Source organism: Muntiacus reevesi, chromosome 1, assembly GCF_963930625.1.
Source record: "Muntiacus reevesi chromosome 1, mMunRee1.1, whole genome shotgun sequence".
In the NCBI taxonomy this organism is placed as follows: domain Eukaryota; kingdom Metazoa; phylum Chordata; class Mammalia; order Artiodactyla; family Cervidae; genus Muntiacus; species Muntiacus reevesi.
In genome coordinates this window covers 208,840,784-208,866,194 of record NC_089249.1, presented here as the reverse complement: position 1 = coordinate 208,866,194, position 25,411 = coordinate 208,840,784, and the positions used below count along the sequence as shown (strand labels likewise).

The 25,411-nt window shown below is 40.5% G+C and overlaps 1 non-coding gene across 1 annotated transcript; it reads right to left on the bottom strand.

Moving 5' to 3' along the window:
• Positions 1 to 636: 636 nt before the first annotated feature.
• Positions 637 to 709, bottom strand: TRNAR-CCU (transfer RNA arginine (anticodon CCU)). Its single transcript has one exon. It is a non-coding gene; the product is annotated as a tRNA-Arg (tRNA).
• Between the last annotated feature and the right edge of the window lie 24,702 nt (positions 710 to 25,411).

Below are 25,411 nucleotides of genomic sequence, written 5' to 3'. Positions count from 1 at the left end.
CATCAATTTCTAAATGCAGCTCAAGAAACTCTCTGAGTTAGAAACAGACATTTCATTTTCAACTCTGCCTTATGACTTGTGTGCTCCCTCGACTCAAGGCAGGGGGCTGGGCTGTGTCAGCGTGGAGCTCCATTTGCCCTCTGAGGCTGGCACTGGTTTCTCTCCCTGCAGAGCTACTGCCAAACCCCTGGCAGACCAAGTGCCTTGGTTCACACCCAGGACGGGATATGATGATGATCACATGTGTTCAACAGTGTGTGAGAGTGCCTTGTCTTTGTCCTCTGACTGTGACCTAGAGGGGTGGGGATGGCTGGATAAGTTTATATTTCTGGAGGATCCCCAGAGTCTTCTTCCTTCATCTGGCATTACTGCAGTTTGGGTTGTGACAGTCTTCTACTTGTCATGTGCTCCTGGAGTGGAGCATTCTCAGCTGAAATAGAGGAAGGGATGGTAATAGTAGGAAGAGGTGGGGCCAGAGGTGACTCCTAGCCCCATACACCCCAGTATTGCTTCCAACCTATAGACCCAAGGATTTTAAAAAATATTTATTTATTTTGGCCATGTTGAGTCTTAGTTGCAGCCCACAGGATCTTCATTGCAGTGTGCGGACTCTTAGTTGTGGCATGTGGGATCTAGTTTCCTGACCAGGGACTGAACCTGGGGCCTCTGCATTAGGAGAGCAGAGTCTTACCCACTGGACCACCAGGGAAATTCTCAAGGATTTTTTTTTAAGTAAATGAAATATGCCTTATATGGGAAAGAATTAATTGATAGCCTGATGCCAAATCCATCATTTCCCCCAGCTCTTCCAGGACCATCCAAAGTTTGCAGTGCTTGCCGCCTGGCCTTTGCCGATCAAGATCTCACCTGACCTCAAGACCTAATTCAGATGCCCTCTTCTTCAGACTCCTTCTCTGATGCCCATGAGTCAGATCAGTTTTGTCTTCGTGTGATCATTTGCATCTTCTGCATTGCATATTAAGACATGTGTAGTGGGAGCTGCATCATACCTGCTGGCCTCTGCCACCGTCCAGGGTCACTGGGGGTGCCTCAGCCTCCTGGGTCGGCAGCAGGCTGGACAGAGGAGATGGGATGGCATTCGCCTTGTACCCACGTGGCGCTCAGTGGGTCTTGAGGAAGGGAGGTGACAGGGCTTACTGAGGAGGTTCTGGTACAAAGGCTGATTTAGCACAGGGATTTGAAGTGACTTCTAATAATGGACGTTTTAAGTGAGCTGAGGCTTAGCTGCCTCTAAATGATAGCCTAGAGCCTGGGGAGCCAGATGGAGTGAACCGCTGGCTGGGAGAAAAGCTGGGCCCTGTGATGTGAATGAATGCTTTAGTGCCACACCTCACCAGCATGCCTCCAGGCTCTGAAAAGTTTCCTGTTTGATACTGTAAGCTCCCAAAGGGTGTGGACTGTGACGGCTCTACTTACTGGAGCCTGTTGCCCCATGCATAGGGCTGTTTAATAAATACTGTTTAATGCTGGTTGCTCTCATAGTGTGAGGTTGGGGCGGGGGCTGCCCCGGTGTCCCCAGGGAGCAGCACACGGGCTGCTTAGCTAATGATATTTGCTGAATTGTGGGGGAGCAGTGTGACCCTGCCCACCTTTTGTGGGAAGTAACAGGAAAATAGAACCTGTGATTCTCTCCCTCAAGCCTGCTCATGGTATAATCTAAAACTTAGTCCCAGAATTTGCATAAAATACAGTAAGACTGAAGAATTATGTCAAGGCAGGAAGGACTTCACTAAAAATTGCAAAAATCTACCTGATTATTCACTATGAATCTTCAAGACTTCTGTGGTGGCTGCTTCATTATAAGGTAGAAAAAGTGGCTTTTTAAAAAATTGAATTCTTTCATACAGAAAAAAAGCAATTACAGGTGTTTTATGTTTTTGCTTAAATAGCTCCATAAAAGTCTTGTTAGTTATGTTGTAAAAATGAAACTCTCGGGAATAAGGAAAATGTTTGCTGCTTGTGTTCATAAAGGTCATGGCATCGAATCTACCTGGAAACAGTGGAAATAGGACTTCTGTCTATTGGCTCATCATAGAGGAGTCCCCCTCAAAGGAAGCCAGACATGGGATTTTCTGTCTTCTTCCCCAGCCTTCCATTAGTTTGTTGTTGTTCAAGATCTTCTTTCATATTTTATGTGTGAATTTAGAATTCAGAATCTCTGGAAACACTTGTTAACTTGGCCGATGGGAACATAAGAACTTTCTAACGCATCTACTCCATTTCCTGGGCAAAATATGCTCTGTTTTTCTTCCACAGATGCTCTTGTGACCCTTATTTTCTGCCATTAAACTTCCCCACTGAGCTCTGAAATTCTGTTACTCACTAGGCTGAGTGTTTCATATTCATGAGTTCATTTTATCTTCACAATAATCTTTCAAACAGGTATAGTGAACATTCTTTGTGGCCAACCAGCCTCTGAACTCCCTTTCTCTTGGAGGGTTTCCTAGCCTGAGGTCTGGGAGGAGTCAGAGATTCCCTTCCTCCCCTTATGGAAGCTAAAATGTACTTTCTTAGCCTCCCATACAGCTAGGATGGGGACAGGTGGCTTAAGGCTCCATCAGTTGAATGGACGTTTTCTGGACTTGGACCAGAGAATGAATGACACGAAGGAGCATATCCTGGTCAGGAGCACCGCAGCTCCAGCCGCACCAACAGCCTCAGCAGAGTGGCATCGCCACAGGACCAGTTTGAGGCGTGACTTTGGACATGGCTCCTGGCTTTGCAGTCTGAGGAGTCTCCACCTCCTCAATAGCTTTAACATGATCCCTTTCTGCTTACATTGGCCAGAGTGGCGTCTGTTGCTGAAACTAAGACTCTTGACAGATTCATGGCTACTCTAATTAACCCTGTTTACAGGCACTAATGCTGAGAAGTTGAGTCACCTGCCTGAAGTCTACCAATTAATAAGAGGTAGACCTGGGACTCAAACACAGTGTGCTTAACTCCACAGCCTGGGCCCTCCACTTCCACATCAGGGTGCCCCAGGTGCTCCTCTGCACCATAGCCTGCCTCACTCCTCACAGAGCTGCAGGGGAGCGCCGGGCACTAGACAGACACCCTCAACACAGCCCAGGCCTCACCCTTTACGGCACATGAATGATCACTGCCTAGGCTGTTAGTATACTTGATCTCTTTACATTTCTGTTAGTATGATTGCTGTTTTGCCGCTGAGGAAATGAGAACTTAGTGACTGAGGTTGTTTCTTGCCCAAGACCATACACTCAACTCCAGGTGATTCTAAGACTGAGCACTTTGTTGTCTGTTTACAGATCCTACATAGGTACTCGCCTACAAATTATGGCCCTTTTATCTGTCTGCTGAATCTCATGTCATCATGTGGGAAATAAAGATGTGATCACTGAAGGGTTTTGGCTAGAGATAGTTTCTTCTATCCTGAGGAAAATTCCTGACAGATAATTTAAACCATTTAGTAAGATTGTCCCATTTTCCAAGTGGAAATATTTTCTACTAACAAAAATTCATTTTCTGTGCATGGTGTGAGACAAGATTTCAATTGCGATGTGAAAAGTCAATTGTCCAGCACCATTGAATGACCAGCCTATTTATTTACTCATTAACATGAAATACCACTTCTGTCGTACACCAGGTTTCCATATAAGCTACACCCCTGTCTATGGATAGTTTTGTCCCCAAACTCTGGTGTCTACATTTGCATTTTAGTTCAGTTCTAAATATTTCATATTTTCCATTTCATTTTGCTCATGGATTATTTAGAAGTACTTTTAAATTTTTTCCCAATGTCTAGATTTTTAATTTGTTTAAATTTGTTATTGAAATTTCCAAACATCAGGATTTGTTACTTATATAAGCTATTTGTTATTATGTAAACTATTATGTAAACTTGATTTTGATTTCTAAGTGTATTACACTGAGCTATTAGAGTGTGGTCTATATGACAAGGTACTGCTGTGTCTATTACTATAGTCATTAATGACATAATAAAATGGGGCTAGTCCAAATTGATATGTGCTATATTTCTAGAATTTAGTATGAGAAAGAAATAATATTTGGCTATGTTGGATAAAATAAAATATGCTGTTAAAATCAATCTCACTTATTTCTTTTCCACATTTTTTAATGTGGCTACTTTGTATTTTTACTTTTAAAACATTACTTTGCTGACAAAGGTCCGTCTAGTCAAAGCTATGGTTTTTTCAGTAGTTGTGTATGGATGTGAGAGTTGGACTATAAAGAAAGCTGAGCACTGAAGAACTGATGCTTTTGAACTGTGGTGTTGGGGAAGACTCTTGAGAGTCCCTTGGACTGCAAGGAGATCCAACCAGTTCATCCTAAAGGAAATCAGTCCTGAGTATTCATTGGAAGGACTGATGCTGAACCTGAAGCTCCAAAACTTCGGCCACCTGATGTGAAGAACTGACTCATTTGAAAAGACCCTGATGCTGGGAAAGATTGAAGGCAGGAGGAAAAGGGGACGACAGAGATGAGATGGTTGGATAGCTTCACCAACTCTATGGACATGAGTTTGAGCAAGCTCCAGGAGTTATTGATGGACAGGGAAGCCTGGCGTGATATAGTCCATGGGGTTGCAAAGAGTCGGACATGGCTGAGTGACTGACCTGAACTGAACTAGAAACTGTATTGGGAAGAGTGTGGGGAAGAGAGCATGGTGACCCATTCCAGTATTCTTGCCTGGAGAATCGCATGGACAGAGGAGCCTGGCAGGCTATAGTTCATTAGGTCGTGAAGAGTCAAAAACGACCGAAGCGACAGCGCACAAGCACGCAGAAACTCTGTTTTTACCTACATGACTCACTTCTGTTGGGTAGCACTGGAATAGATTACTTGGTTTTAAAAAATATTTATTTGGCTGTATCGAGTCTTAGTTGTGGCATGCAGTATCTTTGGTTGCAGCCAACAGACTCTAGTTGTAGCACCCAAGCTTAGTTGCTCTGCGGCATATGGTATCTTAGTTTCCCAACCAGGGATCAAACCCGTGACCCCTACGTTGCAAGGCAGATTCTTAACTACTGGACCCCCAGGGAAGTCCTGATTATTTGGTATTCTTGATGATAGCTTTGTGGCTTATTATTTGGTCAATTTTTGTAAATACTCAGATGAAATTGAAAGGAATGCAGACTCTATTAGTTGGTACAGAGCTCTCTACATGCTAATTAGATCAAACCTATTAATTGAATTGTTCATCTGTTCTACATCCTTACTAATTTTTTGCCAATCAGACTCTAGGAGAAGTATGTTAAAACCCTCCTTTCAGATATTTTGAGGCTGTGTTGTTAGGTGCATATGCTTTTTTTTTTTTTAAGTCTGAGGGTTGTTGTATATTTTGGGTGACTTTTGCCCTCTATCTTTCCATATGTTTGTGTTCTTTAGAGGGTATTCAGAATGATAACATGTGACTTCTGAAGTTAATCAACATTTCTCCTTTCCATACTTCATGAGAACCTGGGTTGCTGTAACTCATATCATTACCAGGACCCCACTTTTCTCCATACTATTTGTATGCCACCTCATTTTTCAGACTTTTAGAATTAGATTTGGCCATTGTTTTTAATATAAGTTAATTCATATGTATGCATTCTTAAAACTTTTGCATCATGCTTCTCAATTATTACTTCTGTATTCAGTTTTATTCTTACAGAGGCAAAGCCCTTGGAGGTTCTCTCAAGTGTCTATGACTGTTAAACCCTTGATTCTTGTCTGAAATATCATTATTTTACCTTTACTCTTTGAATGGTTTATTTAACTGGATACAGAGTTTTAGGATAGCTGTTTTTCAAAAGTGAAGGTGACACTGTGACTCTGGTAGACAGACTATTGCCCCCTTCCTAAAGATGTCCAAATCCACATCCTTATCCCTGGAACCTGTGACTGTTACCTTCTAGGATCCAAGGGACTTTTATACATGTGATTAGGACATTGAGAGGAGGAGAGCCTGCTAGGTATCCCAGTGTAATCACAAGGGTGCTTACAAGAGGAATGTACGTCAGTCAAGGTCAAAGACAGGGAAGGAGACATGATGACAGACACACAGTTGTATGTATGTGAGAGAATCCAGTGATCCAGTGCATGCATGCTCATTTGTGTTCGACTCTTTGGGACCCCATGGACTATAACCCACCAGGCTCCTCTGTCCACTTCCAAGGCAAGAATACTGGAGTGGGTTGCCGTTTCCTTCTCCAGGGGATCTTCCTTACTCAGGAAGTAAACCTGTCTTTGCATCTTCTGTGTCTCCTTCCTTGGCAGGCAGATTCTTTACTGGTGCCACCTGGGGAATCTATGTGAATGAATGCAAGGGAAGAAATAGACAGAGAGAGAGAGAAAGGTTAAAAACCCTCCACTGCTGGGTTTAAATATGGAGGAGGGGCCAAGAGCCAAGGAAGGCTGGCAGCCTCTAGAAACTGAAAAAGGCAAGAAAATATGTTCATCCCTGGAGCCTGCAGCAGGAACCAGCGTGCCAACACCTTGACTTTAGCCCAGTGAAACCTCCATAACTGTTAGATAGTAAATTTGTGTTATTTTAAGACACTTAGTTTATGGTAATTTGTTATAGCTGCAACAATTATTAATTATAACTAATATAATTACTACAGACTGTATAATAGTAAAAACAAAAATAGGCAGATTGAATGCAATATAATGAAATCACAGAAGCTATAATTAGTGAGTTAATTATCACAAAGTTATTTTAATTTAAAGATATTATTCCATCACCTTTTTCCATTCCTACTCCCTCCCTTTACTTATACCCATTCCACTAATGTCTGGGTCTAACTAAAATACTTGTAGCAAATTGGGGAAAAAGAAATCATTGGGAACTCCTCTCCATAACCATTCAGCACACCTAATTTATGTAGATTTAGTGTTGTACAGTGAAATATTTTTCACTGAATGTTATTTTACCATGTATTTCAACATTATCTGTCCTCAGAAAACGAAAGACAAAAACGATTACTCAATTGAGCTGTGTCACTGTGATTCCTGCTTTTCATTTCAAAGGAGCAACAGTTTAATAACATAATAATACCAGAAAGTAAGTCCATTAGTTTTCACTTTTCCTAGCTGCATGTAAGTACCCTTACTCTAATTATAACAGAGAGGTCATTCCTAAGGAATTACTAACCTTCAAATAATATGAGATAATTATTCCCAAGAGAATCAGACAAATTTGTAAGACAAATACAGTTGAAATTTCAGGCATCAATCTCTTTTTAACCATAGCCTGGGAACAAGGGAACTATGAAATATAATTTTACCCCAAGGTCCAACAAATGACTGCATGAAAATGATTTCCCGCCTGCCAAAAAAAAAAAAAGGAAAAGAAAAAAAAAAAACCTTTATTTTGGTACATAGTCTAATACTTGTACAGAGTGTTATTTTGTTTAAATAATAAAAAAATCCCTTAAGGAAAAAAATCATTTTCTTTCAAATGGAGAGTTTTAGAAATAAATTTAGTATGTATTTTAGGAACCGTTTGCTCTGTGTTAGTCATCTTAGCATTGAGTCCCTTTGGCATGTAACCAATAGAACACTGGACCAGGCTTCTCATTTAGAATAGCATTTGGCTTGCTGAATGTCTCCCAACTTTTCACTAAAATACACATGAAGACATTGGAAGAGGTGAAATGTACATCACTGGCAACTCACAGTCAACCAGAGGTCAAATTGGAGACGAATTTCCTTTAGATTCAATGCCAATTATCCTAGATTTTAAAATGAATAGTCTACCTTCCTGAACAATGCTTGTGGAAAGAGAAAAAATTTCTCCCTTGGTATCAACCCCCTATGTCTTGGAGGCAACCCATTAATAGCAGAGTTTCCCAAACTGTTGAGTCTAGGAGCTTGATTCCTAAGGGTTTTTTCTCTTGGAAAAGGGCCTATGGTCAAAAGTTTGGGCCTTCTGTAAAATATATCTCTTGGGAAATTCAAAAAGTACATCAGTTATAGTAAAGTTTGTGAGAGTTCTTGCAGAATAAAAACTTTAAAAATATTGTTTAACTTTGAATTTCTGAAGTGCATTTAACCACCTAGCCTACTGTTTTTTTCTGTGTAATAAAATCTGTTAACATCCAAAGCATCTGTATTTCAAGAAGCATGCTTTGGAAATGCTACCTAAGTGCATAGCTGCACAGATTTGGCTTTTAAAAAACCAGAATATTATTTCTCTTTCTTCTCCTCTCTTTTTATATTGAGATCAAATTCTTCAAACATAACTGAGCAAGCATCAGGTATGGGGGAGCTTGTGGTAGAAAAAACACTTAATAGAATAAAATAAGATAAAAATAAAGCCATGTGTAATGAAAATGAAGAGCAGTAAATTATACAAGGACTGTAAATGGTCATGTATTCAGTAACTATAATTAAAATGAAAATAATAAGAAAGTAGTTATATTTTAACAAATTTTTCTGTGTTCATACAGAAAAATGGACAAGAAGGTATAACTTGAAGAATTCTGAAAAAGAATTATATTGAGAGGCATTGATTTAACCTGTTTGGCCTCTTTGTATAAAGACAACTTGTAAAACAAAGGTAGCTTTGACAGAAAAATAGACAAACTGCTCTCAATGGAAAAATAGAAGATCCATAACTTCCCAGAAAGAAATATACAAGAGCATTCAGCAGATGATAATGGTAACCTCTCAAAGTTCATAGGAAGAAATCACACTAACCCCTTATACAGTGTTCTCTATGTGCCAGAGAGTGTCTAATTATTTTATGTGGACAAAGTATTTCATCCTTACAACCACTCTCTGAAGAAAGTAATATTATTTACCTCAATTTATAGATGAAGACTTTGAGGCTAGTGTGTTAGCAGAGTTTGAATTGAACCCCAGGCTACAGATACTGTACTTTTAACTTTCCACTCATCAAAATGTTAGATCATCAAATAATTACTGTCAAGCAAAAACAGGAGGACATAGCTTTACACATACTTTATATGTGGGTATACATCCATGAATATAAATGATGACCTCAAATCACAGATGTGTGTTTATGTAATAGTCTATCTATTGTGTATATATATGAAAATAGTAGGGAAAGCACCGGCTGGTCAGTAGTCTGGGAATTATAAATGAGCCTAATTTTTTAAATTTATAATTTGATATAGTTTCCTAGTATCCTATAATAACATTGCTTTTATGATTTGGAAAAATAGAAATAAGAAATGAAACAAGATAAACAATAGTCTGATATTAAAGTAAAGAATCTACCTGCGATGCAGAACACCCAGGTTCAATCCCTGGATAGAGAAGATCCTCTGGAGAATGAAATGGCAACTCATTCCAGTATTCTTGCCCAGTGAGTCCCATGGACAGAGGATCCCAGTAGGTTATAGTCCATGGGGTCGCAAGGAGTCGGACATGACTGAGCAACTAACACTTTGACTTTGACTTTTGACAGTTAGTTTATGGCTTCAACTGCAAAAATGATATTAGTTTTTAGGAAACTGTGAGACTTCAAAACAATGTATTTGTTGGGGATCCCCAGCCCTTGGTTCCTCTTGGTGGCCATTAGTGGCACTTTAGAGAAAGAGTTTGAGAAGCACTGGGGTTTGACTGGAAGTGGTGGAGTTAGATATGTAGGGTGGTAAAAACTCAAAAAACTGTGGAAAATTCTTAAAGAGATGGGAATACCAGATCACCTGACCTACCTTTTGAGAAATCTACATGCAGGTCAAGAAGCAACAGTTAGCATTGGACATGGAACAACAGACTGGTCCCAAACAGGGAAGGGAATACATCAAGCCTGTATATTGTCACCCTTCTTATTTACCTTACAGAGTACATCCTGCGAAATGCTGAGCTGGATGAAGCACAAGCTGAAATCAAGATTGCCAGGAGAAATGTCAGTAACCTCAGATACGCAGATGACACCACCCTTATGGCAGAAAGTGAAGAACTAAAGAGGCTCTTGATGAAAGTGAAAGAGGAGAGTGAAAAGTTGGCTTAAAACTCAACATTCAGAAAACTAAGATCATGGCATCCAGTTCCATCACTTCATGGCAAATAGATGGGGAAACAGTGGAAACAATGGCTGACTTTCTTTTTTTGTGCTCCAAAATCACTGCAGATGGTGACTGCAGCCATGAAATTAAAAGATGCTTGCTCCTTGGAAGAAAAGCTATGACCAACCTAGAGAGCATATTATAATAAAGCAGAGACATTACTTTGCCAACAAAGGTCCATCTAGTCAAAGCTATGGTTTTTCCAGTAATCGTGTATGGATGTGAGAGTTGGACTATAAAGAAATCTGAGCACCGAAGAATTGATGCTTTTGAGCTGTGGTGTTGGAGAAGACTCTTGAGAGTTCCTTGGACTGCAAGGAGATCCAACCAGTCCATCCTAAAGGAAATCAGTCCTGAATATTCATTGGAATTACTGATGCTGAAGCTGAAACTTCAATACTTTGGCCACCCGATGCGAAGAACTGACTCATTGGCAAAGCCCCTGATGCTGGGAAAGATTGAAGGCAGGAGGAGAAGGGGATGACAGAGGATGAGATGGTTGGATGGCATAACCGGTTCAATGGACATGAGTTTGCGTAAACTCTGGGAGTTGGTGATGGACAGAGAGGCCTGGCATACTGCAGTCCATGGGGTTGCAAAGAGTCAGACACGACTGAGTGACTGATCTGAACTGAAAAATTATTGTGATGATTCCATCACTCTTTCTGGCTAGTGAAATCTGATTCTTATGATTTCCAATGAAAGAATGATCTTAGACACCATTTTCAGAATCCTGTTTCAGAAAACCCAGATTTTATGCTGCCAAACAAATTGTACCTGAAAGTTTCTGGAGAGTTCTGTAATTACTGGTATCATTCAGGTCCAACCCTAATAAAGCTAAAACATAAAGAAATGGTTTGACAAACCCTGATCAATGTCCTCACTGTATAGCAGATCATCATAAGACACCTGAGTTGGATAACAGTCATCCCTTTTTAAAAGATACAGAGGGAAAGAGAGATTGAATATATTGACCATGCTTTAAGACTTGATGATGTTAAAATATTACCTCCCACAGAAGCCTTCCATGGCCCCTCTGTCTGTTGAAAACCCATCAGTGGCTCCTACTCTGCCTCCTTTAGCCCATCAGTCATAGTGCTTAGGATTCTGTGTGGTTAACAGTGGTTTTCTTGTCTGTTCCAGCTCTGGCTTGCAGACTTGAAGCACTCACCACTTGTTTTCCATATCCCATTTCTCAGCACAGAGGATGTATGCTTAGTAGTATGTACTTAGAGAATGAATTGACGAATTAATGTCTTTTAATTCCACATTAAAATGGACAGTAGGAAGTTCAGGAGTGGATTTCAGGGGATTGGCCAGGGCTAGAGATAAACCCAGATAAACTCAGAAGTCATAAAAGTGATACCACATTTTTCTAAAACCTTATAATGCAAAAACTTAACTTTCATATATATTATCTCTACTGAATCCATGAGGTAGATAAATATCATCACAAGCATTTTCTTAGGTGAGAACCTTGAAGTTCAAAGAGGTGATGTGACTTGTTCAATGACGTTCAGCTGGGAGGTAAAAAAAAATTGTTAAGAACTGACAGTTATGGAGTACTTTGTGTATGTTAGACACTACTCTTGGCAGCTTATTTATATCAACTCCTTTAATTCACTCAGAACTCAACAAGATTTTATCCCCATTTTAAATGCCCAGGAAAGGGAGGGGAAGAATGATTAAGTAACTTGCCCATGGCCAGAAAACTGGTAGGTAGAAATGGGTTTTAAGGGCCAGCAGGCTGCTCAAGGCATCCTCTAGTTTATATTGAAGCTGTACTACCTATGGAGCTGGAATCTCAATCAGACTGTAGGTCCAATGCTCTTTCCACTAAAGCACATAATTTTTCTCATCTATCACTTCAGTGCCATAATGTGCAGATCTCATAGTTTAGGATAAGGAAATTAGATGAATGCTAATAAGTGTGAAAATATGTAATGCAGCCTATGCATAACTCATAGGTTTGGATAAGTAAATTTGATTAATACATAAAAAAAACACTAAGAAGGATACCTTTTTCACACAGTGAACACTGAAAAATATTGGCTTTTGTTTCTGGAGTGTTAGACTAGGAACAGATGAACTCTTCAGGAACTTTGTCAATTTGAGGGGAAAGTTAAAAATCTCTTTGGGGCCCTGGTTTTTAAATTAGTAGTAATAGCAAGCCCCCTTCTTTGCATGATGGGTTGCTGGATGGATAAAACAAGATAATAATTTGGAAACAATTTGAAAAGTAGAATCTTGTACACAAAAATATTAATTGATTACCTCTTATATGCAATCAAAATATTCATATTGTGACTTCAACCCATTTCCTCTTGCTCACTCTTCACTAAGAATCAAATAACTGATGCTTTGCTCACTGTTGGGGTCACCAGTACACTTAGTTAATGGCTTTAACTGCAAAAAATGATATCAGTTTTTGGGAAACTGTGAGACTTCACACCAATATATTTGTTGGGGTTCCCTACCCCTTGGTTCCTCTTGGCTGCCATTAGCGGCACTTTAGAGAACATTGGAGAAGCACTGGGTTTAGACTGGAAATAGTGTAATTAGATATGTGGGGGAAAAGTGAAAGTGTTAGTCACTCAGTTGTGTCCAACTCTTTGCCACCGCATGGGTTATAGCCTGCCCGGCTCCTCTGTCTATTCTTACCTGGTCACTGGTGGGCAGAAAGGAATGTACAAGCTGGGTCTTTCCTTTAGGACTTGCCCCAAATCAGGATTGATTCTTCTCTCTAGCTTTGACTATTTTTGCATGAGAAAGAAATTTCAGGAGATCGAGATACAGATGGACCATAGGGTGTCTACTGCTTTATTCCCTAAATATCCCCCAGATAGTTATCACCCTCATTGCTTTTGGTCTTCTGGCAGAAAGTGGTACATTTCCCCAGGGCCTGATTCCACGTTTGAGTGGAATGCAGATGAATGATGCCTATAGGTAAATCTGTGCTACAGATTCTCCAGCAACTGATGGAGAAGAGAACATCTTGACTACTTTTTATAACCACTCTGGAGCCTTAGAGAACTGAAGTTGAGGCTTTAGGATGAAATCAATTTAATAGTCCTAGAACTCAATTCCACTAGACCTTTGGGCAAGTCCTCCTTAAGCGATATTATTAGACCTTAAAGTACATGTCTCTGCACACAGGCAGAGAAACAAACATCTCTCTCAGGCAAGCCAGTGAGCATTCTCAAAACAGCTCGCACTTTTATGCTGTTAGTTTTCCGTCGGTATAAACCTGCAGACGACACAGGTGGAGGGGTGCTGTGTTCCTGCCTTAGCTCACTCAGGAACAATCGCTGCAACATAATATCCTCTGTTTCAATAAGGAATACTGTGTTGCCTGTCTGACACCAGGGAAACTTCAGGTCCCCAGGGAGAACTTTCCCGAAAATCCCCTATATCAACCTTCCTTTCTAAATAACACTTCTCTGTGGGAATTGTAGGTTCAGTCCCATGTCAGTAAATGGTCCCCTAATAGCCCTCCATGGCAAAGTTATGACTTATCCCCAAAGAAAAAATGCTGCCTTGTGAGCATGTTTTATTGAGGCTAAGAGTCAAGTCATAAAACATCAGACCTCACATCTGAGTGCCTGTTCACTAAAACACTATTTATTTGTACATAAATATTTGTCTTTTCTTTGTAGGGTATATTTGCTTGCGTATTCAAGTAAACCATATGAGTAAATTTAAAATGTCTAAAGTGTTATAATGGGAATGTAGATTAAGAGCTGATTATTTTGGCTGCTAGTTTTTCAAACATATGAAACAACTCCTGGCTTTATCTAAAGAATACACACAGATACAGTTCTCATACTGAAGTTCTCATATTGAAAAGCCATGTAATGCTATAAGCATTAAATTAAAAGTTGACAGACCACATAGCTCTTCACTGTAAAATTAATTTTTATGTGTATGTGTTGGTTTTGTTCCTTATGAAGGAAGACTATTTCTGTTCATTTGATATCATAGAAACATTATGGCAAGTTAAAACTATCATGTAAATATAAACATTAAGCACTTGGAAATAATGCATGCTAAAATGATGTAAGGTCTGTAAGAAGTCCTGTATCTCTGTCTGTATATCTATCTGCTACCTCATATGGTCTCTGAATCTCTAGGGTTTTTTCCTAATGTGTGTTATAAAATTGTCTTCTCTTTAAATTACTCATGCTTGCTTCCTGACTTCCATTAATAGAGCATATGTATTTCCCAAGTAGAAATATATCTTATAATTGCTCTCAGTGAAAATGTGAAGTTACTTCTCAAAGTGAACACCAAGGCAGAATGGGGTTTTCACTGGTTTCATTTTTTCTCCAAAGTGTCTTTAGACTGAAACTCTTTTTCTCAGACGCTCCTAGTTTTGCTGAGACACCAAGGTAGATTATTAAAATGATATGCATAAGAAGCAAACGGAAATAATCTATACTGTGCTTTCATAAGGAAGGATATAAGCGGTCTTGGCAAGAGGGTGTTTGAAAATACATATTCATTCATTATGCTCTTTTCTGTCAGGTGTTGATAACAGGCTCATTACCCTTAAGTTTGAGCTTAAACTTGGAATGTAGTACTTGAAAAGAAGGTGCTGAAAGCAGTTTTAAAACTTCTTTATACATCTGCTAAAACTAATTAAATGGAACAGAAGAAGAAAAGAAATGCTGTCACCTTCGTGTCAAATCAGCTTACTGTGGGTTCTGACACAGACGGGAAACCGGAAAGGAAGTGCAGTTTGGCCCTTGAGAGTGAAATAAGTTTGGTGTTGGTTTATTCTGCATCCTCAGCAAGGATGCTGACAAGAATTGCATGTGAGATTCTAATGACTCAATGTGAGCTGTAATTTGCTTTCTACAGGAAAGCCATGGGAAATCCACTTTACACAAAAAGATCAGTAAATTAAATTTCAGAAGATTTGGGTTTGATATTTGCACATGAATAATGAAGTGAGAACTCTCTGTTAAGAAACTATGTTTCTGGTACTATTTAATTCCAACTGCCCTTAGAAACTAAAAAATGATAATTTGCTGATTGAACAATAAGAACCTCTCACAATTAGATCCTAGGAAATAAAAGTCATCTGAAAAAAAAAATGGGAAAGGCAAAACTCTAGGGGCTGACAGATGGGTACTTACCAGGAGTTGAGGTGGGGGAAGGGGTCACCTATAAAAGGTGTGTGTGTGTGAGTGTTAGTCACTCAGTCATGTCTGACTCTGTGACGCCATGGACGGTAGCCTGCCAGGCTCCTCTGTCCATAGGATTCTCCAGGCAAGAATACTGGAGTGGGTTGCCATTCCCTTCTCCAGGGCATCTTCCCAATCCAGGGATTGATGGGGGTCTCCCACATTACAGGCAGATTCTTTAACATCTGAGCCACCAGGGAAGCCTATAAAAGGTGACAGAACCATTTTTGTATCTTGGACAGCACACAGTGGTGGTGTTGGTTGCAGAGTCTGCGTTTGTCAAAATTCATTGACTTGTACATTGAAAAGAGTGAGTTTCAGTGTATGTAAATTAGCCAGCAATTTAGTATTAAAAAATCACCATAACAAAAATAGCTTTAAATTAATTTTAAGTTGCAAAATTTCTTCACCCCTTCTCTTTAAATCTCTGGACAAGGTTTCTGGTTCAAGGCAAGTGGAGGCAGGAAAGACAAGTCAGAAGGAAGCTACTTTGTTCCTTGAGAGTTGTTTACCCTGAGTTCTTAGCTGAGCTTTTTAAAAATTATTTTTGGGAGAAGTTAAAATACTATTTAAATAATAGGGAAAACAAATATAACAAATACCAGAATGGTCACCACCCAGAATGAACAAATGTTAACATTTTGTTGTTTCTGCATCAGATTTTTGTGTGTAGATGGACTAGAATTTCAGGCTTCCCAGGAGGCACTAGTGGTATAGAACCCACGTGCTAATGCAGGAGACATAAGAGACATGGGTTCCATCCCTGGGTCGGGAAGATCCCCTGGAGGAGAGCATAGCAACACACTCCAGTGTTCTTGCCTGGAGAATCCTAGGGATAGAGGAGTCTGGAGGGCTACAGTCCATAGGGATGCAAAGAGTCAGACACAACTGAAGCGACTTAGCATGCACAGAGTAGAACTTCAGAGGTCAAGGTGAAGTCCGACTTATTCTCCTCTCCTGGCATGCTCTACAACCTCCAAAAGTTATGTTGAGAAAGAATACGGCAAAAATTGTGGGGAGAATGATGAACACTGTCTTCAGTAAATGGAATGAGTTAGTCACATTCACCACATAATCACTGGGTACATACCTAACAGTCAGTGCCCTTGGGAAGGCAGGATGAATACACACATATTAACATATAAAAGACTCATAGATGCATAGCAACCATAGCTGACTACGCAGAGCTAAATGCAATCCTGCAAAAGAGCACACACACTTAGTTTAATGACCAGGGTGGACAGGATTAGTGAAGCTGCATGCATATTACCATATACAATTTTCCAACTTTTTCATCCACTTCCCCCAAGAACCCCTGGGATAAAGTCAGTCCAGATTAGAGGGAAAGAACAAGACACAACAGATCTGCACTTAACAGGATTAATAAAGTTTTTAACTTTAAAGAGTATCAAACCAGAGAGACCGCAAGAGAAAACAAATTTGGGGCTAATGCTGAATCTGCCATGTTCACTTACAACAAAATAACTGTAAATGGCTTTTCAAGTTGCAAAAACTGGCTGAGCTGTCCAAATGTCCCCCCTCCCTCCTTTCTACTGCATGTCTGTCTCTGACAAGAAAATTGCTAGTCTTAATCTGAAATAAAGCAATTACCGAATAGAGATGTGTCATATTTATAGTCTGCCCTCAGTGACAGGAATAACTTGCTTGCAACATTGAGAAAGTCACCCAAAATTGCTTTCTTAAATGTTTCATGGAATTACCAGAGCCACAGAGTAGAACATTAACCTAACTTGTTTAATATGGCTTATTTATATAAGTACAGGGTGATGTGACTACATGAGGCTGATGTCATCTTGCCATCAGCTTCACGAATTGCTAGATTCCCCCAGGACCATCAAGAACAAGAATTGCTTCTTCAAGACCAAGTTCTTTTAAGTAGCATTTGAGACACTACAACTAGACTTCAACTTGGGGCTCCTAACTAGTTTTCACTGCCCTAAAAGGAATTTTTTGATCCTAGTCACCTTTGTGTGCATGAAACCCATTATCAGTATTAGTGGTATGGTTTTTCCTCTCCACAATCCTGTTTTGGGTGACTTCAGCCAGCCTTGTGGCTTTCAAAACCATCCATGTGTCTATAACTATGGGCTTCCCAGGTGGCTCAGTGCTAAAGAATCTGCAATGCAGGAGACACAGAAGTGACAGTTTCGATCCCTGGGTAGATCGCCTGGAAGGAAAGATCCAGATCACCTGGAGTAGGAAATGGAAACCCAGTTCTGTATTCTTGCCTGGAAAATTCCATGGTCAGAGGAGACTGGTGGGCTACAGTCCATGGGGTCGCAAAGAGTTGGACATGACCAAGTATACATGCACACGTCTATAACTGACCAAATTATATCTATACCTTACTCCTGACCTCCCAGGGTATGTATCCACTTGACATCTGTGCTCTGATGCCTCATGCCTCATCACTCAATGTGTGATTCTCAGATCAGCACCATGGCATTACCTGGGAGCTTGTTAGCATGGTGGGACTTAGGGTATTATCTTAGGTTGACCGAATCAGAATCGGCATTATAACAAGGTCCCCAGTTTCCCATGCACATTAAAGTTTGAGAAGCACTGGTCTGTATCACGATGGAGGATTTTGCACATTTTACCCTGATGATGTTATTTATTTGGCACAACTATGCTATTAGATTATAAACTCTGCATGGCATGATACCGAGATTCATTTTGCTTTATACTTCTACCTCCTAGCAGAGGAGAACCTAACAGTAGATACGCAATTTGTTCCATTACTAAAATGCAAATGGACACGTTGGCATGGGAGCCTGTTGCATTTGACTGTGGGATGGAAGAAAGTTGACTGACTCATGGTACCAGCCGTTCACTGGCAGAGGCATCGTTGCTCATCACCGTGGATTCATAAGCTTGCATGTAGTACTTCGTGACCAGTTCTAGGAGGGGCTGTATTAGGCCTTAGGATGTCAATTAAGTAATGCTTTTGCAGGAAGTTATCACCAAATAATGCTACAACAACCTCACCCTTTCTCTGGCTTATTCAAAATTTGAATTTGTCCAAGGAGCCAATTAGAGTCGCTGGCCCATTTGTCCTGTTCTAACCCGGACATCTGTACAGTAATTGGGGCATGACTGAGGCTTCTCCTTAAAATATGTGTTTACCAGCATTGGCCTGGGCTTATGCAGGATCACACTGGGCCTGTGTTTTTCAGCAGAGCAGATGAACATTCACATTTCGCCCTGAGCTAGTGTTTCCTATTCAATTTCCCAGCTTTGTTCCTGTATCTGATACTCATTTAAGAGGACTTCACGGGACCCGCAGGATTCGTGAAAATCAATGGGCAGTAAATTTAGCTCTCGAACAACCTCAGAATGGCCCTCATTTACATCAAGAATTGAAACTGGGAGATGGAAGTGGTAACAGAGGGACCACTACGGTCTAGCAACCTCGGAAGGCGGGGCTGTCAGCCTGTGGCCTGGGGGCAGAGTCACAGATTCTCACTGTGGAGAGGTAGGCTGGCTTTGAAACACGACTGCCATGTAGATGAATACTAGCAGTAACATGTTTTTCAAGTGTATTTTAGGTGTCAGTGTTATTGTCCATACAAATAAGGTCTCTAGCTGAAACATCACTCCGTGGTTTTCAACTGCTTTTACATCTGTATTGCTGTTTTACTTTGGAGCAGACTCTCCCGAATGTGTCTGATCTTGAGAACCACCTGGGGAGTTTGTTGAATACTAGCTTTCCTGAGACCCACCCCAGACCTAATTAAGGTTTCCCTGACAACTAAAGGGGAATGAGCATTTCATATCAACTCTTCAGTTGATTCTTAATTGAATTACCTTCTCTAAAGTGTTCATCTGTATTTTTTCTGAGGCAGGGTAGCAAAGCTTCTCCTTTCTGTTCACTCATCTATTGAAGAATTTTTTTGAGCAGTTTTGGAGCCTGGACCCTCTGCTAAGCCCTAGAGAGACAGAAATGATTAAGACTCAACCTCTGCCATCAAGGAGATCAGATTGCAGGGAGACGAGACACATAATAAGATGCACTGAACATAATGTCCTGGGGACCATGTAAGAACTAGACACAAATCAAGCCCTACAGTTTTATGTCTTCGAGAGAAATGATAATCCTACACATTTTAAAATAGAGCCAAAACAAAATTTTCAGGAAATTAGCGTGTCTCCCACTCCACATTAAAATGAGATTCTTTACTTTTTTAAGACCGCCAGAAACAGCTTGTAGCTTGCCCAGCACTTGGCACAAAGCTGGCACGGAACAGTTATTGATGAAACAAATTAATGAAAAGAAATGTCCACAAAATCAAGTACTAAAAGCAAAACAAGGAGATTCTTCCAACAAAACATAAGTGAAGAAGACTGGCAGGGCCTCAGAACGCTTGATCCAAGAGTTCACACATGGGTTTCGGAATCCTCGCTCACTCTTTTATGTTCCGTTGCTGGCTGTCTGATACATTGGTTGCCATGGAATAAAATATTTTGTTCTTCCCATAAGCCACTTTGCTCTGTCATCATGAGCATGGCAAAGAAAAGTTACCCTCATCGGGACTTCTGCTTTTTTTGTTGTTGTTTCTTGCTATCCCTTTTTTTCTTCCAAATACAGACTATTTAATATGAATGTTATTTTTTCCAAACAGGGCATAATGTCTAATGTTGGGCTTTCCACCAGGGGAATATTTTACTAAATACAGCTTAGTGCCATATATTTCTTAGGCCATAGATTTCATTTTCCTGGAAGGAGTTTCTCATCCACTCTGGAGGGACTTCAGGTTGAAAGCCTTCAGGACAAAAATAAATACATAAATAATAAAATAAATCTAACACTAGTCTCTCCATCTACATTTCCATATAAAGAACCCCAACTGAACCAGAAGTGAACACAAGAATACTTGTGCCCTATCTTATTCTTCCTAATTTTCTATATAACTGTATTCTAAGTATCATACTTACAGCTGGAGAACAATTAAGGAGAATGCATGTAACTCCATGCCAGCTTTCTAGAAGTTGAGATGTAGGTAGTGTGTGCGTGCAAAGTCGCGTCAGTCATGTCTGACTCTGTGCAACCTTGTGGACGATAGCCTGGCAGCCTCCTCTGTTCGTGGGATTCTCCAGGCAAGAATACTCTTGTTCTCAAATTAAGGGTTTCTTCCCATGACTGAGGGAATCTGGCCCTGTTGCTTGTGAGCTTTGTGAATTCATATGTTTTAAGCAGAAATGTTCATTTAACAGCTGTGCCCTGACTGTCTCGGAAATCATATAAAGTTGCTGTGGTCAGAGTCACAGAGCTCTAGCAATTGGTGTTCGTGTGGCAGTGATACTGCACTCAGGTGAAGCAGCAATCTCATGTCTTATGTCTCCGTGTTTCTCTGATACAGCTAAGAATACCTGGACCTTCCAACAGGAGGACTGTCATCCTGCCAAAAAAAGAGTTTTATTCCCAGGCTGTGTGGTCACCATATTTATTTCCATTACTTTCAAACAGTAAAGAAAACAAATATAATAATTTAAAAAATCTTCAGAGGATAAATGATATTGATGACAGTGGTGATACTGATGATGATGGTAGTTGGCATTGGCTAAATGTGACCCAGAAATGAGCTAACATTCACTATATCACAAAATCTCATAAGTAGGATATTGTGCAAAAGAAGCAAGACACCAAAGACGATGGTTCCATCCTTTATTCAGAGCTCTAGAACAGGCAAAACTAACCTACGGTGGTTAAAATTAGATCCGTGATTACTTGAAGCAACTGAGGCAAGACTGCAGTAGGGCTGAGAGATCTTTTCTAGGCGGGAGGTAAATGTTCTGTGTCTTAGTTGGAATGGGTTGTTATGTGGCTGTGTTCACTGGGAGACCTAAGTAACCAGGGCTTTCTGGTGAACTTTCTGCCCTAAAGAGGTCAGGCTTGTGGATCACACCTTTTACAAGAGTGATTTCAAAGTCTTTAGTTTTACACATAACCCATCTGCAATGCTTACTTAAAATGCAGATTTCTGGCCTCTTCTCAGCATAATTACACAGAACTCTCTGGGAATGAGAACTTCAAATCTGGATTTCAAACCATCACCCCACCTGCTTCTAAAGCAGAAACCCAAGGCCTGCACCACACTGCTAAGTCCAATAGGCTTCCTCCCTGTGATTCAATGTGTTGAGGACCAGGTATATTTATCAGTGTCTCTGGAACAGTCCACCCCTGCTCAAAGAAAAATTGTTTAGAGCACACAAGAATGGTAAGTGGCTGCAGTTTTGTCTTTGAAGGAAATACTCGAAGGAAACAGTTTTTATCAAAAACAAAACAAAAAGAAACACTACCATTTGTGGGAGGGACCAGTCATCTCTAGGCCTTTTCCTGAGCCCTGCCGCCTGCCACTTCATTTCATTATTTGTCCTCTTTTCATGCCCTGATGATTTTTTGTTTACCTGGGGCAACTGGTTTTTAATTGATTTTTTAATAAAGGTATTTCTTGCTCTCTTTCACTCTGATTAAGAACCATAGCATGATCTCATCAGGCTGGACAAGTATTGATGGGCTGGGGGTATCAGGGGGCTAATAAAGAGTGTTATCCAGTATTTTTCAGTGACACATAAAAACTCCCTCATGAAAGATACTGGAGGCAGAGCATCATATAAATGTCATGCTAGAAACAGTGGTATTAGGGTGTATATGGCCAGACATTAGTGATTTCATTAATGCACTGAGACAGGTCTCTCCCAGGGATAAGCGGTGGTGAGTGGGCCATGGAGGGTCAGTGGGAAAGCAAAGGAAAAACCAGCACAAAACAAAGAGTGAGTGAGCCCTGCAGGTCTCTAGTTGTTCTAGATAAGCTGCAGCAATTTAATAAGAATGCTTCAGATGAACAGGAAAAGGAGAACTGAATTCAACTCTTCATTTTTCTATCTTCAACTCCTCTTTTCCCCAAAACACCGTTTACCATATTTCAAAAGAAACCAAGTATTGAAAGCCAGAAGTGCTTTCAGATTTATCTTTTTTTTTACTCATTAAATCTTTAAACTCAACCTGATCCCCTCTACATCTTGGATTACTGCGGGAAAGAGGGATGGAGGGTCTGTGAGTGGAATTATTTGGGGGTATTCTCAGCTACTGCCTGGCTTCCATATCAGTTAGCCAGTATTAGCACAGAGAGCCCCAGCCTGGCCATAAAATGACAGTCTGGCTTTGAAGAGTCCAGAAAACACCGTGAGGCCAAAGGGCAGGAGAAATTTTGAAGCTTTTTTCCTGACTGAAAATGTAGTCTTCCTTTGATATGTGCCCAGGGCTGACCTAGGGCCATGGAATATAGAAAACATTTAAGGCCATCCATCCCCTTCAAGGAGAGATTGGCTGAAGAACACACATCATGCAGGAAAGGAGACACACACACACGTGAGTGTACGCCTATACTTTCACACACCTTTAGATTTCACAGAAGCAGAGAAATGTAACTTTCAAAGAGTACATTTTGAAAGTTAAGGTTGACAGTCTGATATGTTAAAAATGAACTGAGAAAAACCACTTTAATGACAACAAAAGATAATTTTCTTTTTACCTTTGTCTCTATTTTCTCATTATCACTGAATTCATTATTTTCAGGGGATTCTCTGTTAAGCAGGTAGGGACACGTGCTGCTGCCATCTGAATTATTACCATTAATGTAACTCCAATTGTACCCATAGGCTGGTAGGGCCTGGAGAAACTCATGGAGTGTGTGTGTGTATGTGCATGTGTGTTCCTTGTGTTCCTGCAAAATTGGAATCATGCTGTGAGTCACATCGTCAATCTTACTCTGTGTATTATCAGTTGCCTTGTCATGAACACCTGCTTACAGTATCATTTCATTCATTCATTCACTTAACAAATAATTATCATGTGTACCTTTTCCATGCTTCAGTTTCCCTCTGACACTTCACTTGTTCACTCTTGATTTTGCTTTGGTCTATGATTAGAAGCCCAGGAACAGTTGTGTGGGTAACTTCCAAATGGAAAGGGGTTAATACAAAATGAGAGTGGCTCAGGGTCCCAGATGATGAGTGATCTCTAAATATAATAATGCCATTGACAAAAATTTGGTTTATGTTCTCCCTGAACTCTGACCTGAATATCAAAGAGTTAGTTTTCACAGAATATACATGTTTGCTGAACACATTCTTAGAAAACACAAATAGGCAAACAAGAAATAAAATAGAAAGTAGAAACCATATACATATTTCCATCATTTCCCCTCAGAGACAAAGTGCTGCTAACATTCTTTTGTGTACCTCCTTCCTATCCTTGGTCTATATACTTACAATGGGTTTTGTATGGAATTTTGCAAAAATGAGATCAAGGCATATGAATAGTTTGGGAACCTACTTATTTATCTGTGTCCTGAGCATTATTTTCTTTGACATCATTTGAGTAGAGACAACAGCTGAGGAATTATCTTTCTTCTATCCTGTGTAAGTGATCATGAGCCTTTGGTTGGCTGTCTGTGGTTTATGTCTTTTCTGGGCATGCTTTCCCTGTGTCAGAAGACAGTAATAGTGATAGCTCACATTTATTGAGCATTTATTATGATGGCCACTTTAAAGGAGCATCGCTTGTCATCTTCCAAACAACTGTCTGAGGCATAGTTTACAGATGAGGAAACTGAGACCCAAAGAGGTTTAGAGCAGACAGCAAATACCTGATAGAGCCAAGGTTGGGATTTAGGCAGTCTAACACCATGATTGTAAGCTCTACCCACACTGTCTGACAAAGGTGTTCAGATCTGTTAGATGTGAATGGGATTCAGAATCCTCAAACCCAACCATAAAGCTGGTAAACAGCTTTGCCATCACCTGGTACAACCCTCTCGATTCCGATTGGGGAACTTCAGGTGGTCAGACTCTCAAGTCACCTTCTGTTGTTCTTTCTACTCTGCCTTGCTGCCTCCCCGCCATCCCACTTTATTTTTCCTTTTCAAAACTCTGTGATTTGAGTGTTTGGGGACATGAAAGATTAATAACCTCGGTCTGGACTGGGCTGACTGTGGGCAGGCCTTGCAAGAGCTTTTCCCACACTTTGGTGCCAACAGGTCTCGGGCCTGGACTGTGCACCGCTGTTATTCTTTCTAGCTCTGGGCCTCTCTGGAGCCAATCAGACCCACCATGACAAACCAAACCAAGGTTTTGAGAGAGAGAGAGAGAGAGAGAGAGAGAGACCCAGGGGACCCTGCTACCCAACTCGTCACGGAGCCAGCTCTGGATGTCTTTACCTTCATTCTAAAACTAGTGTCAGACCAGACATGCTGGAACCTTACCAAGCTGACACTTTAATCTATGTAACTAAATCCATCAGTGAAATACTAATGCTGTCTACATTATTTTTCCTTTCCTAGTCAGTTATTCGCAGCCAGAAAAAGTTTGTCTTGAGGAATTCACTTCCCCCAGGACTTTTATTCTAGTGCCACAGAGTTCAGTGAGAAAAATGTGAGGGGGTTTATCTCTGGGTCCAGAAGTGTCTCCTGCTGGTGAGCTTTGTGACTGTGGGCCTAGGGCTTCTTGTCTCAGGACCAATCCTTTGTCAATTAACCAACTGACTTGGCTTAAGTGGATTCTGAATCTCTTCCAACTTTTAAGTATCTATGGTCATTGTTAGCCTCCCTCAAACTCTAAGCTTGCCACAATGTTCATGAATTTGTATATTTATTCAAGAGTATTTTAAAAGTACCTAGCCCACGCCCAGTCCTTGGGGTTGATGAACAGACGTGTAATCAATTCATTTCTGTTGTGATAAGTGCCACCAGTGAAAAATACAGGGAGATATAAATATGTGGTGGGGCCTGACCTCAGCTGGGAGACTAGGAATGGCCAGTGGGTTGGCATCAGCCAGATGACGAAAGAAGAAATGAGCTTTGCAGACAGGAGAACATCAGGTTTGGATGATCCTAGCCCGGACTGATGTAAAACCATTCAAAGATATGAAAGAGCCCCAGTGGGACTGGAGTTTAATCAATAAAAGGAGTGTAGTTTCTCACCGATCTTAGACTAACACCCCAACTCCTTCCTTGATCATGGCAATGAGGCCCTGCCTAAATCCCCAGCCCTACCTCATGCCATCATGTGACTAACTCTTTTTAGCCACACTGCCTTTCTTTTTCCCATATCACTTATTTTAGCCTGAAGACTTCGCAGGTGCTAATCTACTCTTTCTTCTCATCTCACAATACTTTG